The sequence below is a fragment of the Taudactylus pleione genome, unplaced genomic scaffold (assembly GCF_031769625.1).
Source record: "Taudactylus pleione unplaced genomic scaffold, aTauple2 ptg001056l, whole genome shotgun sequence".
In the NCBI taxonomy this organism is placed as follows: Eukaryota; Metazoa; Chordata; class Amphibia; order Anura; family Myobatrachidae; genus Taudactylus; species Taudactylus pleione.
Genome location: NW_028285457.1, coordinates 1,898,419 through 1,917,139, shown reverse-complemented (window position 1 = coordinate 1,917,139; position 18,721 = coordinate 1,898,419). Strand labels below are relative to the sequence as shown.

At 45.4% G+C, this 18,721-nt stretch overlaps 1 protein-coding gene across 1 annotated transcript in view; it reads left to right on the top strand.

Moving 5' to 3' along the window:
• LOC148453947 (ecto-ADP-ribosyltransferase 5-like) overlaps positions 1-18,721 on the top strand; it is a 362,221-nt gene that overhangs the window by 89,895 nt on the left and 253,605 nt on the right. The window lies entirely within an intron of this gene.

Here is an 18,721-nt window from a genome sequence, read left to right as displayed (position 1 = left end):
ATCACAGTATTACTGTCTCATCATCCTCCTAACTATCACATCACAGTACTACTGTCTCATCATCCCCCTGACTATCACATTGCAGTTCTACTGTCTCATCTTCCCCCTGAGGATGCCTATCACATGGCAGTACTACTGTATCATCATCCCCGTGAGGATACCTGTCACATGGCAGTACTACTGTCTCATCATCCCCTTGACTATCACATCACAGTACTACTGTCTCATCATCCCCCTGACTATCACATCACAGTACTACTGTCTCACCATCCCCCTGACTATCACATCACAGTACTACTGTCTCATCATCCCCCTGACTATCACATCACAGAACTACTGTCTCATCATCCCCCTGACTATCACATCACAGTACTACTGTCTCATCATCCCCTATCACATCACAGTACTACTGTCTCATCATCCCCCTGACTATCCCATCACAGTACTACTATCTCATCATCCCCCTGACTATCACATCACAGTACTACTGTCTCATCATCCCCCTGACAATCACATCACAGTACTACTGTCTCATCATCCCCCTGACAATCACATCACAGTACTACTGTCTCATCATCCCCCTGAGGATACCAGTCACATGGCAGTACTACTGTCTCATCATCCCCTTGACTATCACATCACAGTACTACTGTCTCATCATCCCCCTGACAATCACATAACAGTACTACTGTCTCATCATCCCCCTTACAATCACATCACAGTACTACTGTCTCATCATCCCCCTGACAATCACATCACAGTACTACTGTCTCATCATCCCCCTATCACATCACAGTACTACTGTCTCATCATCCCCCTGACTATCACATCACAGTACTACTGTCTTATCATCCCCCTATCACATCACAGTACTACTGTCTCATCATCCCCCTGACTATCACATCACAGTATTACTGTCTCATCATCCTCCTAACTATCACATCACAGTACTACTGTCTCATCATCCCCCTGACTATCACATTGCAGTTCTACTGTCTAATCTTCCCCCTGAGGATGCCTATCACATGGCAGTACTACTGTATCATCATCCCCGTGAGGATACCTGTCACATGGCAGTACTACTGTCTCATCATCCCCTTGACTATCACATCACAGTACTACTGTCTCATCATCCCCCTGACTATCACAATACAGTACTACTGTCTCATCATCCCCCTGAGGATGCCTATCACATGGGAGTACTACTATCTCATCATCCCCCTGAGGATACCAGTCACATGGCAGTACTACTGTCTCATCATCCCCTTGACTATCACATCACAGTACTACTGTCTCATCATCCCCCTGACAATCACATCACAGTACTACTGTCTCATCATCCCCCTGACAATCACATCACAGTACTACTGTCTCATCATCCCCCTGACAATCACATCACAGTACTACTGTCTCATCATCCCCCTATCACATCACAGTACTACTGTCTCATCATCCCTCTATCACATCACATTACTACTGTCTCCTCATCCCCCTATCACATCACAGCACTACTATCTCATCATCCCCCTTACTATCACATCACAGTACTACTGTCTCATCATCCCCCTGACTATCACATCACAGTACTACAGTCTCATCATCCCCTATCACATCACAGTACTACTGTCTCATCATCCCCCTGACTATCACATCACAGTACTTCTGTTTCATCATCCCCTATCACATCACATTACTACTGTCTCATCATCCCCCTCACTATCACATCACAGTACTACTGTCTCATCATCCCCTATCAAATCACAGTACTACTGTCTCATCATCCCCTATCACATCACAGTACTACTGTCTCATCATCCCCCTGACTATCACATCACAGTACTACTGTTTCATCATCCCCTATCACATCACATAACTACTGTCTCATCATCCCCCTCACTATCACATCACAGTACTACTGTCTCATCATCCCCTATCAAATCACAGTACTACTGTCTCATCATCCCCCTGACTATCACATCACATTACTACTGTCTCATCATCCCCCTGATTATCACATCACAGTACAACTGTCTCATCATCCCCTGATTATCACATCACAGTACTACTGTCTCATCATCCCCCTGACTATCACATCACAGTACTACTGTCTCATCATCCCCCTGACTATCACATCACAGTACTACAGTCTCATCATCCCCTATCACATCACAGTACTACTGTCTCATCATCCCCCTGACTATCACATCACAGTACTACAGTCTCATCATCCCCTATCACATCACAGTACTACTGTCTCATCATCCCCCTGACTATCACATCACAGTACTTCTGTTTCATCATCCCCTATCACATCACATTACTACTGTCTCATCATCCCCCTCACTATCACATCACAGTACTACTGTCTCATCATCCCCTATCAAATCACAGTACTACTGTCTCATCATCCCCTATCACATCACAGTACTACTGTCTCATCATCCCCCTGACTATCACATCACAGTACTACTGTTTCATCATCCCCTATCACATCACATAACTACTGTCTCATCATCCCCCTCACTATCACATCACAGTACTACTGTCTCATCATCCCCTATCAAATCACAGTACTACTGTCTCATCATCCCCCTGACTATCACATCACATTACTACTGTCTCATCATCCCCCTGATTATCACATCACAGTACAACTGTCTCATCATCCCCTGATTATCACATCACAGTACTACTGTCTCATCATCCCCCTGACTATCACATCACAGTACTACTGTCTCATCATCCCCCTGACTATCACATCACAGTACTACTGTCTCATCATCCCTCTATCACATCACATTACTACTGTCTCATCATCCCCCTGACTATCACATCACAGTACTACTGTCTCATCTTCCTCCTGACTATCACATCACAGTATTACCGTCTCATCATCCCCCTGACTATCACATGGCAGTACTACTGTCTCATCATCCCCCTGAGGAAGCCTATCACATGGCAGTACTACTGTCTCATCATCCCCCTGAGGATACCTGTCATATGGCAGTGCTATTGTATCATCATGCCCGTGAGGATACCTGCCACATGGCAGTACTACTGTCTCATCATCCCCCTGACTATCACATACAGTACTACAGTCTCATCATCCCCCTGACTATCACATCACAGTACTACTGTCTCATCATCTCCCTGAGGATGCCTATCACAGGGCTGTACTACTATCTCATCATCCCCCTGACTATCACATCACAGTACTACTGTCTCATCATCCCCCTGAGGATGCCTATCACATGGGAGTACTACTATCTCATCATCCCCCTGAGGATACCTGTCACATGGCAGTACTACTGTATCATCATCCCCGTGAGGATACCTGTCACATGGCAGTACTACTGTCTCATCATCCCCCTGAGGATGCCTATCACATGGGAGTACTACTATCTCATCATCCCCCTGAGGATACCTCTCACATGGCAGTACTGTCTCATCATCCCCTTGACTATCACATCACAGTACTACTGTCTCATCATCCCCCTGACAATCACATCACAGTACTACTGTCTCATCATCCCCCTGACAATCACATCACAGTACTACTGTCTCATCATCCCCCTCACTATCACATCACAGTACTACCGTCTCATCATCCCCTATCACATCACAGTACTACTGTCTCATCATCCCCTATCACATCACATTACTACTGTCTCATCATCCCCCTGACTATCACATCACAGTACTACTGTCTCATCATCCCCCTGATTATCACATCACAGTACTACTGTCTCATCATCCCCCTGACAATCACATCACAGTACTATTGTCTCATCATCCCCCTGACAATCACATCACAGTACTACTGTCTCATCATCCCCCTGACAATCACATCACAGTACTACTGTCTCATCATCCCCCTATCACATAACAGTACTACTGTCTCATCATCCCTCTATCACATCACATTACTACTGTCTCCTCATCCCCCTATCACATCACAGAACTACTATCTCATCATCCCCCTTACTATCACATCACAGTACTACTGTCTCATCATCCCCCTGACTATCACATCACAGTACTATAGTCTCATCATCCCCTGTCACATCACAGTACTACTGTCTCATCATCCCCCTGACTATCACATCACAGTACTTCTGTTTCATCATCCCCTATCACATCACATTACTACTGTCTCATCATCCCCCTCACTATCACATCACAGTACTACTGTCTCATCATCCCCTATCAAATCACAGTACTACTGTCTCATCATCCCCTATCACATCACAGTACTACTGTCTCATCATCCCCCTGACTATCACATCACAGTACTACTGTTTCATCATCCCCTATCACATCACATAACTACTGTCTCATCATCCCCCTCACTATCACATCACAGTACTACTGTCTCATCATCCCCTATCAAATCACAGTACTACTGTCTCATCATCCCCCTGACTATCACATCACATTACTACTGTCTCATCATCCCCCTGATTATCACATCACAGTACAACTGTCTCATCATCCCCTGATTATCACATCACAGTACTACTGTCTCATCATCCCCCTGACTATCACATCACAGTACTACTGTCTCATCATCCCCCTGACTATCACATCACAGTACTACTGTCTCATCATCCCCCTAACTATCACATCACAGTACTACTGTCTCATCATCCCTCTATCACATCACATTACTACTGTCTCATCATCCCCCTGACTATCACATCACAGTACTACTGTCTCATCTTCCTCCTGACTATCACATCACAGTACTACCGTCTCATCATCCCCCTGACTATCACATGGCAGTACTACTGTCTCATCATCCCCCTGAGGAAGCCTATCACATGGCAGTACTACTGTCTCATCATCCCCCTGAGGATACCTGTCATATGGCAGTGCTATTGTATCATCATGCCCGTGAGGATACCTGTCACATGGCAGTACTACTGTCTCATCATCCCCCTGACTATCACATACAGTACTACTGTCTCATCATCCCCCTGACTATCACATCACAGTACTACTGTCTCATCATCTCCCTGAGGATGCCTATCACAGGGCTGTACTACTATCTCATCATCCCCCTGACTATCACATCACAGTACTACTGTCTCATCATCCCCCTGAGGATGCCTATCACATGGGAGTACTACTATCTCATCATCCCCCTGAGGATACCTGTCACAAGGCAGTACTACTGTATAATCATCCCCGTGAGGATACCTGTCACATGGCAGTACTACTGTCTCATCATCCCCCTGAGGATGCCTATCACATGGGAGTACTACTATCTCATCATCCCCCTGAGGATACCTCTCACATGGCAGTACTGTCTCATCATCCCCTTGACTATCACATCACAGTACTACTGTCTCATCATCCCCCTGACAATCACATCACAGTACTACTGTCTCATCATCCCCCTGACAATCACATCACAGTACTACTGTCTCATCATCCCCCTCACTATCACATCACAGTACTACCGTCTCATCATCCCCTATCACATCACAGTACTACTGTCTCATCATCCCTCTATCACATCACAGTACTACTGTCTCATCATCCCCCTGACAATCACATCACAGTACTTCTGTCTCATCATCCCCCGGACTATCACATCACAGTACAACTGTCTCATCATCCCTCTATCACATCACATTACTACTGTCTCATCATCCCCCTGACTATCACATCACAGTACTACTGTCTCATCATCCCCCTGATTATCACATCACAGTACTACTGTCTCATCATCCCCCTGACTATCACATCACAGTACTACTGTCTCATCATCCCCCTGACTATCACATCACAGTACTACTGTCTCATCATCCCACTGACTATCACATCACAGTACTACTGTCTCATCTTCCTCCTGACTATCACATCACAGTACTACCGTCTCATCATCCTCCTGACTATCACATCACAGTACTACTGTCTCATCATCCCCCTCACTATCACATCACAGTACTACCATCTCATCATCCCTCTATCACATCACAGTACTACTGTCTCATCATCCCCTATCACATCACAGTACTACTGTCTCATCATCACTCTATCACATCACAGTACTACTGTCTCATCATCCCCTATCACATCACAGTACTACTGTCTCATCATCCCCCTGACAATCACATCACAGTACTACTGTCTCACCATCACCCTGACTATCACATCACAGTACTACTGTCTCATCATCCCCCTGACTATCACATCACAGTACTACTTTCTCATCATCCCCCTGACTATCACATCACAGTACTACTGTCTCATCATCCCCTATCACATCACAGTACTACTGTCTCATCATCCCCCTGACTATCACATCACAGTACTACTATCTCATCATCCCCCTGACTATCACATCACAGTACTACTGTCTCATCATCACCCTGACTATCACATCACAGTACTACTGTCTCATCATCCCCCTGACTATCACATCACAGTACTACTGTCTCATCATCCCTATATCACATCACAGTACTACTGTCTCATCATCCCCCTGATTATCACATCACAGTACTACTGTCTCATCATCCCCCTGACTATCACATCACAGTACTACTGTCTCATCATCCCCTTATCACATCACAGTACTACTGTCTCATCATCCCCCTGACTATCACATCACAGTACTACTGTCTCATCATCCTCCTAACTATCACATCACAGTACTACCGTCTCATCATCCCCCTGACAATCACATCACAGTACTACTGTCTCATCATCCCCCTGACAATCACATCACAGTACTACTGTCTCATCATCCCCCTGAGGATGCCTATCACATGGCAGTTCTACTGTCTCATCTTCCCCCTGAGGATGCCTATCACATGGCAGTACTACTGTATCATCATCCACGTGAGGATACCTGTCACATAGCAGTACTACTGTCTCATCATCCCCTTGACTATCACATCACAGTACTACTGTCTCATCATCCCCCTGACTATCACATCACAGTACTACTGTCTCATCATCCCCCTGAGGATGCCTATCACATGGGAGTACTACTATCTTTTCATCCCCCTGAGGATACCAGTCACATGGCAATACTACTGTATCATCATCCCCTTGACTATCACATCACAGTACTACTGTCTCATCATCCCCCTGACAATCACATCACAGTACTACTGTCTCATCATCCCCCTGACAATCACATCACAGTACTACTGTCTCATCATCCCCCTGACAATCACATCACAGTACTACTGTCTCATCATCCCCCTATCACATCACAGTACTACTGTCTCATCATCCCTCTATCACATCACATTACTACTGTCTCCTCATCCCTCTATCACATCACAGCACTACTATCTCATCATCCCCCTTACTATCACATCACAGTACTACTGTATCATCATCCCCCTGACTATCACATCACAGTACTACAGTCTCATCATCCCCTATCACATCACAGTACTACTGTCTCATCATCCCCCTGACTATCACATCACAGTACTACTGTTTCATCATCCCCTATCACATCACATTACTACTGTCTCATCATCCCCCTCTCTATCACATCACAGTACTACTGTCTCATCATCCCCTATCAAATCACAGTACTACTGTCTCATCATCCCACTGACTATCACATCACATTACTACTGTCTCATCATCCCCCTGATTATCACATCACAGTACAACTGTCTCATCATCCCCTGATTATCACATCACAGTACTACTGTCTCATCATCCCCCTGACTATCACATCACAGTACTACTGTCTCATCATCCCCCTGACTATCACATCACAGTACTACTGTCTCATCATCCCTCTATCACATAACATTACTACTGTCTCATCATCCCCCTGACTATCACATCACAGTACTACTGTCTCATCTTCCTCCTGACTATCACATCACAGTACTACCGTCTCATCATCCCCCTGACTATCACATGGCAGTACTACTGTCTCATCATCCCCCTGAGGAAGCCTATCACATGGCAGTACTACTGTCTCATCATCCCCCTGAGGATACCTGTCATATGGCAGTGCTACTGTCTCATCATGCCCGTGAGGATACCTGTCACATGGCAGTACTACTGTCTCATCATCCCCCTGACTATCACATACAGTACTACTGTCTCATCATCCCCCTGACTATCACATCACAGTACTACTGTCTCATCATTTCCCTGAGGATGCCTATCACAGGGCAGTACTACTATCTCATCATCCCCCTGACTATCACATCACAGTACTACTGTCTCATCATCCCCCTGAGGATGCCTATGACATGGGAGTACTACTATCTCATCATCCCCTTGAGGATACCTGTCACTTGACAGTACTACTGTATCATCATCCCCGTGAGGATACCTGTCACATGGCAGTACTACTGTATCATCATCCCCCTGAGGATGCCTATCACATGGGAGTACTACTATATCATCATCCCCCTGAGGATACCTCTCACATGGCAGTACTGTCTCATCATCCCCTTGACTATCACATCACAGTACTACTGTCTCATCATCCCCCTGACAATCACATCACAGTACTACTGTCTCATCATCCCCCTGACAATCACATCACAGTACTACTGTCTCATCATCCCCCTGACAATCACATCACAGTACTACTGTCTCATCATCCCCCTATCACATCACAGTACTACTGTCTCATCATCCCTCTATCACATCACATTACTACTGTCTCCTCATCCCCCTATCACATCACAGCACTACTATCTCATCATCCCCCTTACTATCACATCACAGTACTACTGTCTCATCATCCCCCTGACAATCACATCACAGTACTACAGTCTCATCATCCCCTATCACATCACAGTACTACTGTCTCATCATCCCCCTGACTATCACATCACAGTACTACTGTTTCATTATCCCCTATCACATCACATTACTACTGTCTCATCATCCCCCTCACTATCACATCACAGTACTACTGTCTCATCATCCCCTATCACATCACAGTACTACTGTCTCATCATCCCCCTGACTATCACATCACATTACTACTGTCTCATCATCCCCCTGACTATCACTTCACAGTACTACTGTCTCATCATCCCCCTGACTATCACATCACATTACTACTGTCTCATCATCCCCCTGACTATCACATCACAGTACTACTGTTTCATCATCCCATATCACATCACATTACTACTGTCTCATCATCCCCCTCACTATCACATCACAGTACTACTGTCTCATCATCCCCTATCACATCACAGTACTACTATCTCATCATCCCCCTGACTATCACATCACAGTACTACTGTCTCATCATCCCCCTGAGGATGCCTATCACATGGGAGTACTACTAACTCATCATCCCCCTGAGGATACCTGTCACATGGCAGTACTACTGTATCATCATCCCCGTGAGGATTCCTGTCACATGGCAGTACTACTGTCTCATCATCCCCCTGACTATCACATCACAGTACTACTGTCTCATCATCCCCCTGACAATCACATCACAGTACTACTGTCTCATCATCCCCCTGACAATCACATCACAGAACTACTGTCTCATCATCCCCCTGACAATCACATCACAGTACTACTGTCTCATCATCCCCCTATCACATCACAGTACTACTGTCTCATCATCCCCCTGACAATCACATCACAGTACTACTGTCTCATCATCTCCCTGACAATCACATCACAGTACTACTGTCTCATCATCCCTCTATCACATCACATTACTACTGTCTCCTCATCCCCCTATCACATCACAGAACTACTATCTCATCATCCCCCTTACTATCACATCACAGTACTACTGTCTCATCATCCCCCTGACTATCACATCACAGTACTATAGTCTCATCATCCCCTGTCACATCACAGTACTACTGTCTCATCATCCCCCTGACTATCACATCACAGTACTTCTGTTTCATCATCCCCTATCACATCACATTACTACTGTCTCATCATCCCCCTCACTATCACATCACAGTACTACTGTCTCATCATCCCCTATCAAATCACAGTACTACTGTCTCATCATCCCCTATCACATCACAGTACTACTGTCTCATCATCCCCCTGACTATCACATCACAGTACTACTGTTTCATCATCCCCTATCACATCACATAACTACTGTCTCATCATCCCCCTCACTATCACATCACAGTACTACTGTCTCATCATCCCCTATCAAATCACAGTACTACTGTCTCATCATCCCCCTGACTATCACATCACATTACTACTGTCTCATCATCCCCCTGATTATCACATCACAGTACAACTGTCTCATCATCCCCTGATTATCACATCACAGTACTACTGTCTCATCATCCCCCTGACTATCACATCACAGTACTACTGTCTCATCATCCCCCTGACTATCACATCACAGTACTACTGTCTCATCATCCCCCTAACTATCACATCACAGTACTACTGTCTCATCATCCCTCTATCACATCACATTACTACTGTCTCATCATCCCCCTGACTATCACATCACAGTACTACTGTCTCATCTTCCTCCTGACTATCACATCACAGTACTACCGTCTCATCATCCCCCTGACTATCACATGGCAGTACTACTGTCTCATCATCCCCCTGAGGAAGCCTATCACATGGCAGTACTACTGTCTCATCATCCCCCTGAGGATACCTGTCATATGGCAGTGCTATTGTATCATCATGCCCGTGAGGATACCTGTCACATGGCAGTACTACTGTCTCATCATCCCCCTGACTATCACATACAGTACTACTGTCTCATCATCCCCCTGACTATCACATCACAGTACTACTGTCTCATCATCTCCCTGAGGATGCCTATCACAGGGCTGTACTACTATCTCATCATCCCCCTGACTATCACATCACAGTACTACTGTCTCATCATCCCCCTGAGGATGCCTATCACATGGGAGTACTACTATCTCATCATCCCCCTGAGGATACCTGTCACAAGGCAGTACTACTGTATAATCATCCCCGTGAGGATACCTGTCACATGGCAGTACTACTGTCTCATCATCCCCCTGAGGATGCCTATCACATGGGAGTACTACTATCTCATCATCCCCCTGAGGATACCTCTCACATGGCAGTACTGTCTCATCATCCCCTTGACTATCACATCACAGTACTACTGTCTCATCATCCCCCTGACAATCACATCACAGTACTACTGTCTCATCATCCCCCTGACAATCACATCACAGTACTACTGTCTCATCATCCCCCTCACTATCACATCACAGTACTACCGTCTCATCATCCCCTATCACATCACAGTACTACTGTCTCATCATCCCTCTATCACATCACAGTACTACTGTCTCATCATCCCCCTGACAATCACATCACAGTACTTCTGTCTCATCATCCCCCGGACTATCACATCACAGTACAACTGTCTCATCATCCCTCTATCACATCACATTACTACTGTCTCATCATCCCCCTGACTATCACATCACAGTACTACTGTCTCATCATCCCCCTGATTATCACATCACAGTACTACTGTCTCATCATCCCCCTGACTATCACATCACAGTACTACTGTCTCATCATCCCCCTGACTATCACATCACAGTACTACTGTCTCATCATCCCACTGACTATCACATCACAGTACTACTGTCTCATCTTCCTCCTGACTATCACATCACAGTACTACCGTCTCATCATCCTCCTGACTATCACATCACAGTACTACTGTCTCATCATCCCCCTCACTATCACATCACAGTACTACCATCTCATCATCCCTCTATCACATCACAGTACTACTGTCTCATCATCCCCTATCACATCACAGTACTACTGTCTCATCATCACTCTATCACATCACAGTACTACTGTCTCATCATCCCCTATCACATCACAGTACTACTGTCTCATCATCCCCCTGACAATCACATCACAGTACTACTGTCTCACCATCACCCTGACTATCACATCACAGTACTACTGTCTCATCATCCCCCTGACTATCACATCACAGTACTACTTTCTCATCATCCCCCTGACTATCACATCACAGTACTACTGTCTCATCATCCCCTATCACATCACAGTACTACTGTCTCATCATCCCCCTGACTATCACATCACAGTACTACTATCTCATCATCCCCCTGACTATCACATCACAGTACTACTGTCTCATCATCACCCTGACTATCACATCACAGTACTACTGTCTCATCATCCCCCTGACTATCACATCACAGTACTACTGTCTCATCATCCCTATATCACATCACAGTACTACTGTCTCATCATCCCCCTGATTATCACATCACAGTACTACTGTCTCATCATCCCCCTGACTATCACATCACAGTACTACTGTCTCATCATCCCCTTATCACATCACAGTACTACTGTCTCATCATCCCCCTGACTATCACATCACAGTACTACTGTCTCATCATCCTCCTAACTATCACATCACAGTACTACCGTCTCATCATCCCCCTGACAATCACATCACAGTACTACTGTCTCATCATCCCCCTGACAATCACATCACAGTACTACTGTCTCATCATCCCCCTGAGGATGCCTATCACATGGCAGTTCTACTGTCTCATCTTCCCCCTGAGGATGCCTATCACATGGCAGTACTACTGTATCATCATCCACGTGAGGATACCTGTCACATAGCAGTACTACTGTCTCATCATCCCCTTGACTATCACATCACAGTACTACTGTCTCATCATCCCCCTGACTATCACATCACAGTACTACTGTCTCATCATCCCCCTGAGGATGCCTATCACATGGGAGTACTACTATCTTTTCATCCCCCTGAGGATACCAGTCACATGGCAATACTACTGTATCATCATCCCCTTGACTATCACATCACAGTACTACTGTCTCATCATCCCCCTGACAATCACATCACAGTACTACTGTCTCATCATCCCCCTGACAATCACATCACAGTACTACTGTCTCATCATCCCCCTGACAATCACATCACAGTACTACTGTCTCATCATCCCCCTATCACATCACAGTACTACTGTCTCATCATCCCTCTATCACATCACATTACTACTGTCTCCTCATCCCTCTATCACATCACAGCACTACTATCTCATCATCCCCCTTACTATCACATCACAGTACTACTGTATCATCATCCCCCTGACTATCACATCACAGTACTACAGTCTCATCATCCCCTATCACATCACAGTACTACTGTCTCATCATCCCCCTGACTATCACATCACAGTACTACTGTTTCATCATCCCCTATCACATCACATTACTACTGTCTCATCATCCCCCTCTCTATCACATCACAGTACTACTGTCTCATCATCCCCTATCAAATCACAGTACTACTGTCTCATCATCCCACTGACTATCACATCACATTACTACTGTCTCATCATCCCCCTGATTATCACATCACAGTACAACTGTCTCATCATCCCCTGATTATCACATCACAGTACTACTGTCTCATCATCCCCCTGACTATCACATCACAGTACTACTGTCTCATCATCCCCCTGACTATCACATCACAGTACTACTGTCTCATCATCCCTCTATCACATAACATTACTACTGTCTCATCATCCCCCTGACTATCACATCACAGTACTACTGTCTCATCTTCCTCCTGACTATCACATCACAGTACTACCGTCTCATCATCCCCCTGACTATCACATGGCAGTACTACTGTCTCATCATCCCCCTGAGGAAGCCTATCACATGGCAGTACTACTGTCTCATCATCCCCCTGAGGATACCTGTCATATGGCAGTGCTACTGTCTCATCATGCCCGTGAGGATACCTGTCACATGGCAGTACTACTGTCTCATCATCCCCCTGACTATCACATACAGTACTACTGTCTCATCATCCCCCTGACTATCACATCACAGTACTACTGTCTCATCATTTCCCTGAGGATGCCTATCACAGGGCAGTACTACTATCTCATCATCCCCCTGACTATCACATCACAGTACTACTGTCTCATCATCCCCCTGAGGATGCCTATGACATGGGAGTACTACTATCTCATCATCCCCTTGAGGATACCTGTCACTTGACAGTACTACTGTATCATCATCCCCGTGAGGATACCTGTCACATGGCAGTACTACTGTATCATCATCCCCCTGAGGATGCCTATCACATGGGAGTACTACTATATCATCATCCCCCTGAGGATACCTCTCACATGGCAGTACTGTCTCATCATCCCCTTGACTATCACATCACAGTACTACTGTCTCATCATCCCCCTGACAATCACATCACAGTACTACTGTCTCATCATCCCCCTGACAATCACATCACAGTACTACTGTCTCATCATCCCCCTGACAATCACATCACAGTACTACTGTCTCATCATCCCCCTATCACATCACAGTACTACTGTCTCATCATCCCTCTATCACATCACATTACTACTGTCTCCTCATCCCCCTATCACATCACAGCACTACTATCTCATCATCCCCCTTACTATCACATCACAGTACTACTGTCTCATCATCCCCCTGACAATCACATCACAGTACTACAGTCTCATCATCCCCTATCACATCACAGTACTACTGTCTCATCATCCCCCTGACTATCACATCACAGTACTATAGTCTCATCATCCCCTGTCACATCACAGTACTACTGTCTCATCATCCCCCTGACTATCACATCACAGTACTTCTGTTTCATCATCCCCTATCACATCACATTACTACTGTCTCATCATCCCCCTCACTATCACATCACAGTACTACTGTCTCATCATCCCCTATCACATCACAGTACTACTGTCTCATCATCCCCCTGACTATCACATCACATTACTACTGTCTCATCATCCCCCTGACTATCACTTCACAGTACTACTGTCTCATCATCCCCCTGACTATCACATCACATTACTACTGTCTCATCATCCCCCTGACTATCACATCACAGTACTACTGTTTCATCATCCCATATCACATCACATTACTACTGTCTCATCATCCCCCTCACTATCACATCACAGTACTACTGTCTCATCATCCCCTATCACATCACAGTACTACTATCTCATCATCCCCCTGACTATCACATCACAGTACTACTGTCTCATCATCCCCCTGAGGATGCCTATCACATGGGAGTACTACTAACTCATCATCCCCCTGAGGATACCTGTCACATGGCAGTACTACTGTATCATCATCCCCGTGAGGATTCCTGTCACATGGCAGTACTACTGTCTCATCATCCCCCTGACTATCACATCACAGTACTACTGTCTCATCATCCCCCTGACAATCACATCACAGTACTACTGTCTCATCATCCCCCTGACAATCACATCACAGAACTACTGTCTCATCATCCCCCTGACAATCACATCACAGTACTACTGTCTCATCATCCCCCTATCACATCACAGTACTACTGTCTCATCATCCCCCTGACAATCACATCACAGTACTACTGTCTCATCATCTCCCTGACAATCACATCACAGTACTACTGTCTCATCATCCCTCTATCACATCACATTACTACTGTCTCCTCATCCCCCTATCACATCACAGCACTACTATCTCATCATCCCCCTTACTATTACATCACAGTACTACTGTCTCATCATCCCCCTGACTATCACATCACAGTACTACAGTCTCATCATCCCCTATCACATCACAGTACTACTGTCTCATCATCCCCCTGACTATCACATCACAGTACTACTGTTTCATCATCCCCTATCACATCACATTACTACTGTCTCATCATCCCCCTCACTATCACATCACAGTACTACCGTCTCATCATCCCTCTATCACATCACAGTACTACTGTCTCATCATCCCCTATCACATCACAGTACTACTGTCTCATCATCACTCTATCACATCACAGTACAACTGTCTCATCATCCCCTGATTATCACATCACAGTACTACTGTCTCATCATCCCCCTGACTATCACATCACAGTACTACTGTCTCATCATCTCCCTGACTATCACATCACAGTACTACTGTCTCATCATCCCCCTGACTATCACATCACAGTACTACTGTCTCATCATCCCTCTATCACATCACATTACTACTGTCTCATCATCCCACTGACTATCACATCACAGTACTACTGTCTCATCTTCCTCCTGACTATCACATCACAGTACTACCGTCTCATCATCCCCCTGACTATCACATGGCAGTACTACTGTCTCATCATCCCCCTGAGGAAGCCTATCACATGGCAGTACTACTGTCTCATCATCCCCCTGAGGATACCTGTCATATGGCAGTGCTATTGTATCATCATGCCCGTGAGGATACCTGTCACATGGCAGTACTACTGTCTCATCATCCCCCTGACTATCACATACAGTACTACTGTCTCATCATCCCCCTGACTATCACATCACAGTACTACTGTCTCATCATCTCCCTGAGGATGCCTATCACAGGGCTGTACTACTATCTCATCATCCCCCTGACTATCACATCACAGTACTACTGTCTCATCATCCCACTGAGGATGCCTATCACATGGGAGTACTACTATCTCATCATCCCCCTGAGGATACCTGTCACAAGGCAGTACTACTGTATAATCATCCCCGTGAGGATACCTGTCACATGGCAGTACTACTGTCTCATCATCCCCCTGAGGATGCCTATCACATGGGAGTACTACTATCTCATCATCCCCCTGAGGATACCTCTCACATGGCAGTACTGTCTCATCATCCCCTTGACTATCACATCACAGTACTACTGTCTCATCATCCCCCTGACAATCACATCACAGTACTACTGTCTCATCATCCCCCTGACAATCACATCACAGTACTACTGTCTCATCATCCCCCTCACTATCACATCACAGTACTACCGTCTCATCATCCCCTATCACATCACAGTACTACTGTCTCATCATCCCTCTATCACATCACAGTACTACTGTCTCATCATCCCCCTGACAATCACATCACAGTACTTCTGTCTCATCATCCCCCGGACTATCACATCACAGTACAACTGTCTCATCATCCCTCTATCACATCACATTACTACTGTCTCATCATCCCCCTGACTATCACATCACAGTACTACTGTCTCATCATCCCCCTGATTATCACATCACAGTACTACTGTCTCATCATCCCCCTGACTATCACATCACAGTACTACTGTCTCATCATCCCCCTGACTATCACATCACAGTACTACTGTCTCATCATCCCACTGACTATCACATCACAGTACTACTGTCTCATCTTCCTCCTGATTATCACATCACAGTACTACCGTCTCATCATCCTCCTGACTATCACATCACAGTACTACTGTCTCATCATCCCCCTCACTATCACATCACAGTACTACCATCTCATCATCCCTCTATCACATCACAGTACTACTGTCTCATCATCCCCTATCACATCACAGTACTACTGTCTCATCATCACTCTATCACATCACAGTACTACTGTCTCATCATCCCCTATCACATCACAGTACTACTGTCTCATCATCCCCCTGACAATCACATCACAGTACTACTGTCTCACCATCACCCTGACTATCACATCACAGTACTACTGTCTCATCATCCCCCTGACTATCACATCACAGTACTACTTTCTCATCATCCCCCTGACTATCACATCACAGTACTACTGTCTCATCATCCCCTATCACATCACAGTACTACTGTCTCATCATCCCCCTGACTATCACATCACAGTACTACTATCTCATCATCCCCCTGACTATCACATCACAGAACTACTGTCTCATCATCACCCTGACTATCACATCACAGTACTACTGTCTCATCATCCCCCTGACTATCACATCACAGTACTACTGTCTCATCATCCCTATATCACATCACAGTACTACTGTCTCATCATCCCCCTGATTATCACATCACAGTACTACTGTCTCATCATCCCCCTGACTATCACATCACAGTACTACTGTCTCATCATCCCCTTATCACATCACAGTACTACTGTCTCATCATCCCCCTGACTATCACATCACAGTACTACTGTCTCATCATCCTCCTAACTATCACATCACAGTACTACCGTCTCATCATCCCCCTGACAATCACATCACAGTACTACTGTCTCATCATCCCCCTGACAATCACATCACAGTACTACTGTCTCATCATCCCCCTGAGGATGCCTATCACATGGCAGTTCTACTGTCTCATCTTCCCCCTGAGGATGCCTATCACATGGCAGTACTACTGTATCATCATCCACGTGAGGATACCTGTCACATAGCAGTACTACTGTCTCATCATCCCCTTGACTATCACATCACAGTACTACTGTCTCATCATCCCCCTGACTATCACATCACAGTACTACTGTCTCATCATCCCCCTGAGGATGCCTATCACATGGGAGTACTACTATCTTTTCATCCCCCTGAGGATACCAGTCACATGGCAATACTACTGTCTCATCATCCCCTTGACTATCACATCACAGTACTACTGTCTCATCATCCCCCTGACAATCACATCACAGTACTACTGTCTCATCATCCCCCTGACAATCACATCACAGTACTACTGTCTCATCATCCCCCTGACAATCACATCACAGTACTACTGTCTCATCATCCCCCTATCACATCACAGTACTACTGTCTCATCATCCCTCTATCACATCACATTACTACTGTCTCCTCATCCCTCTATCACATCACAGCACTACTATCTCAT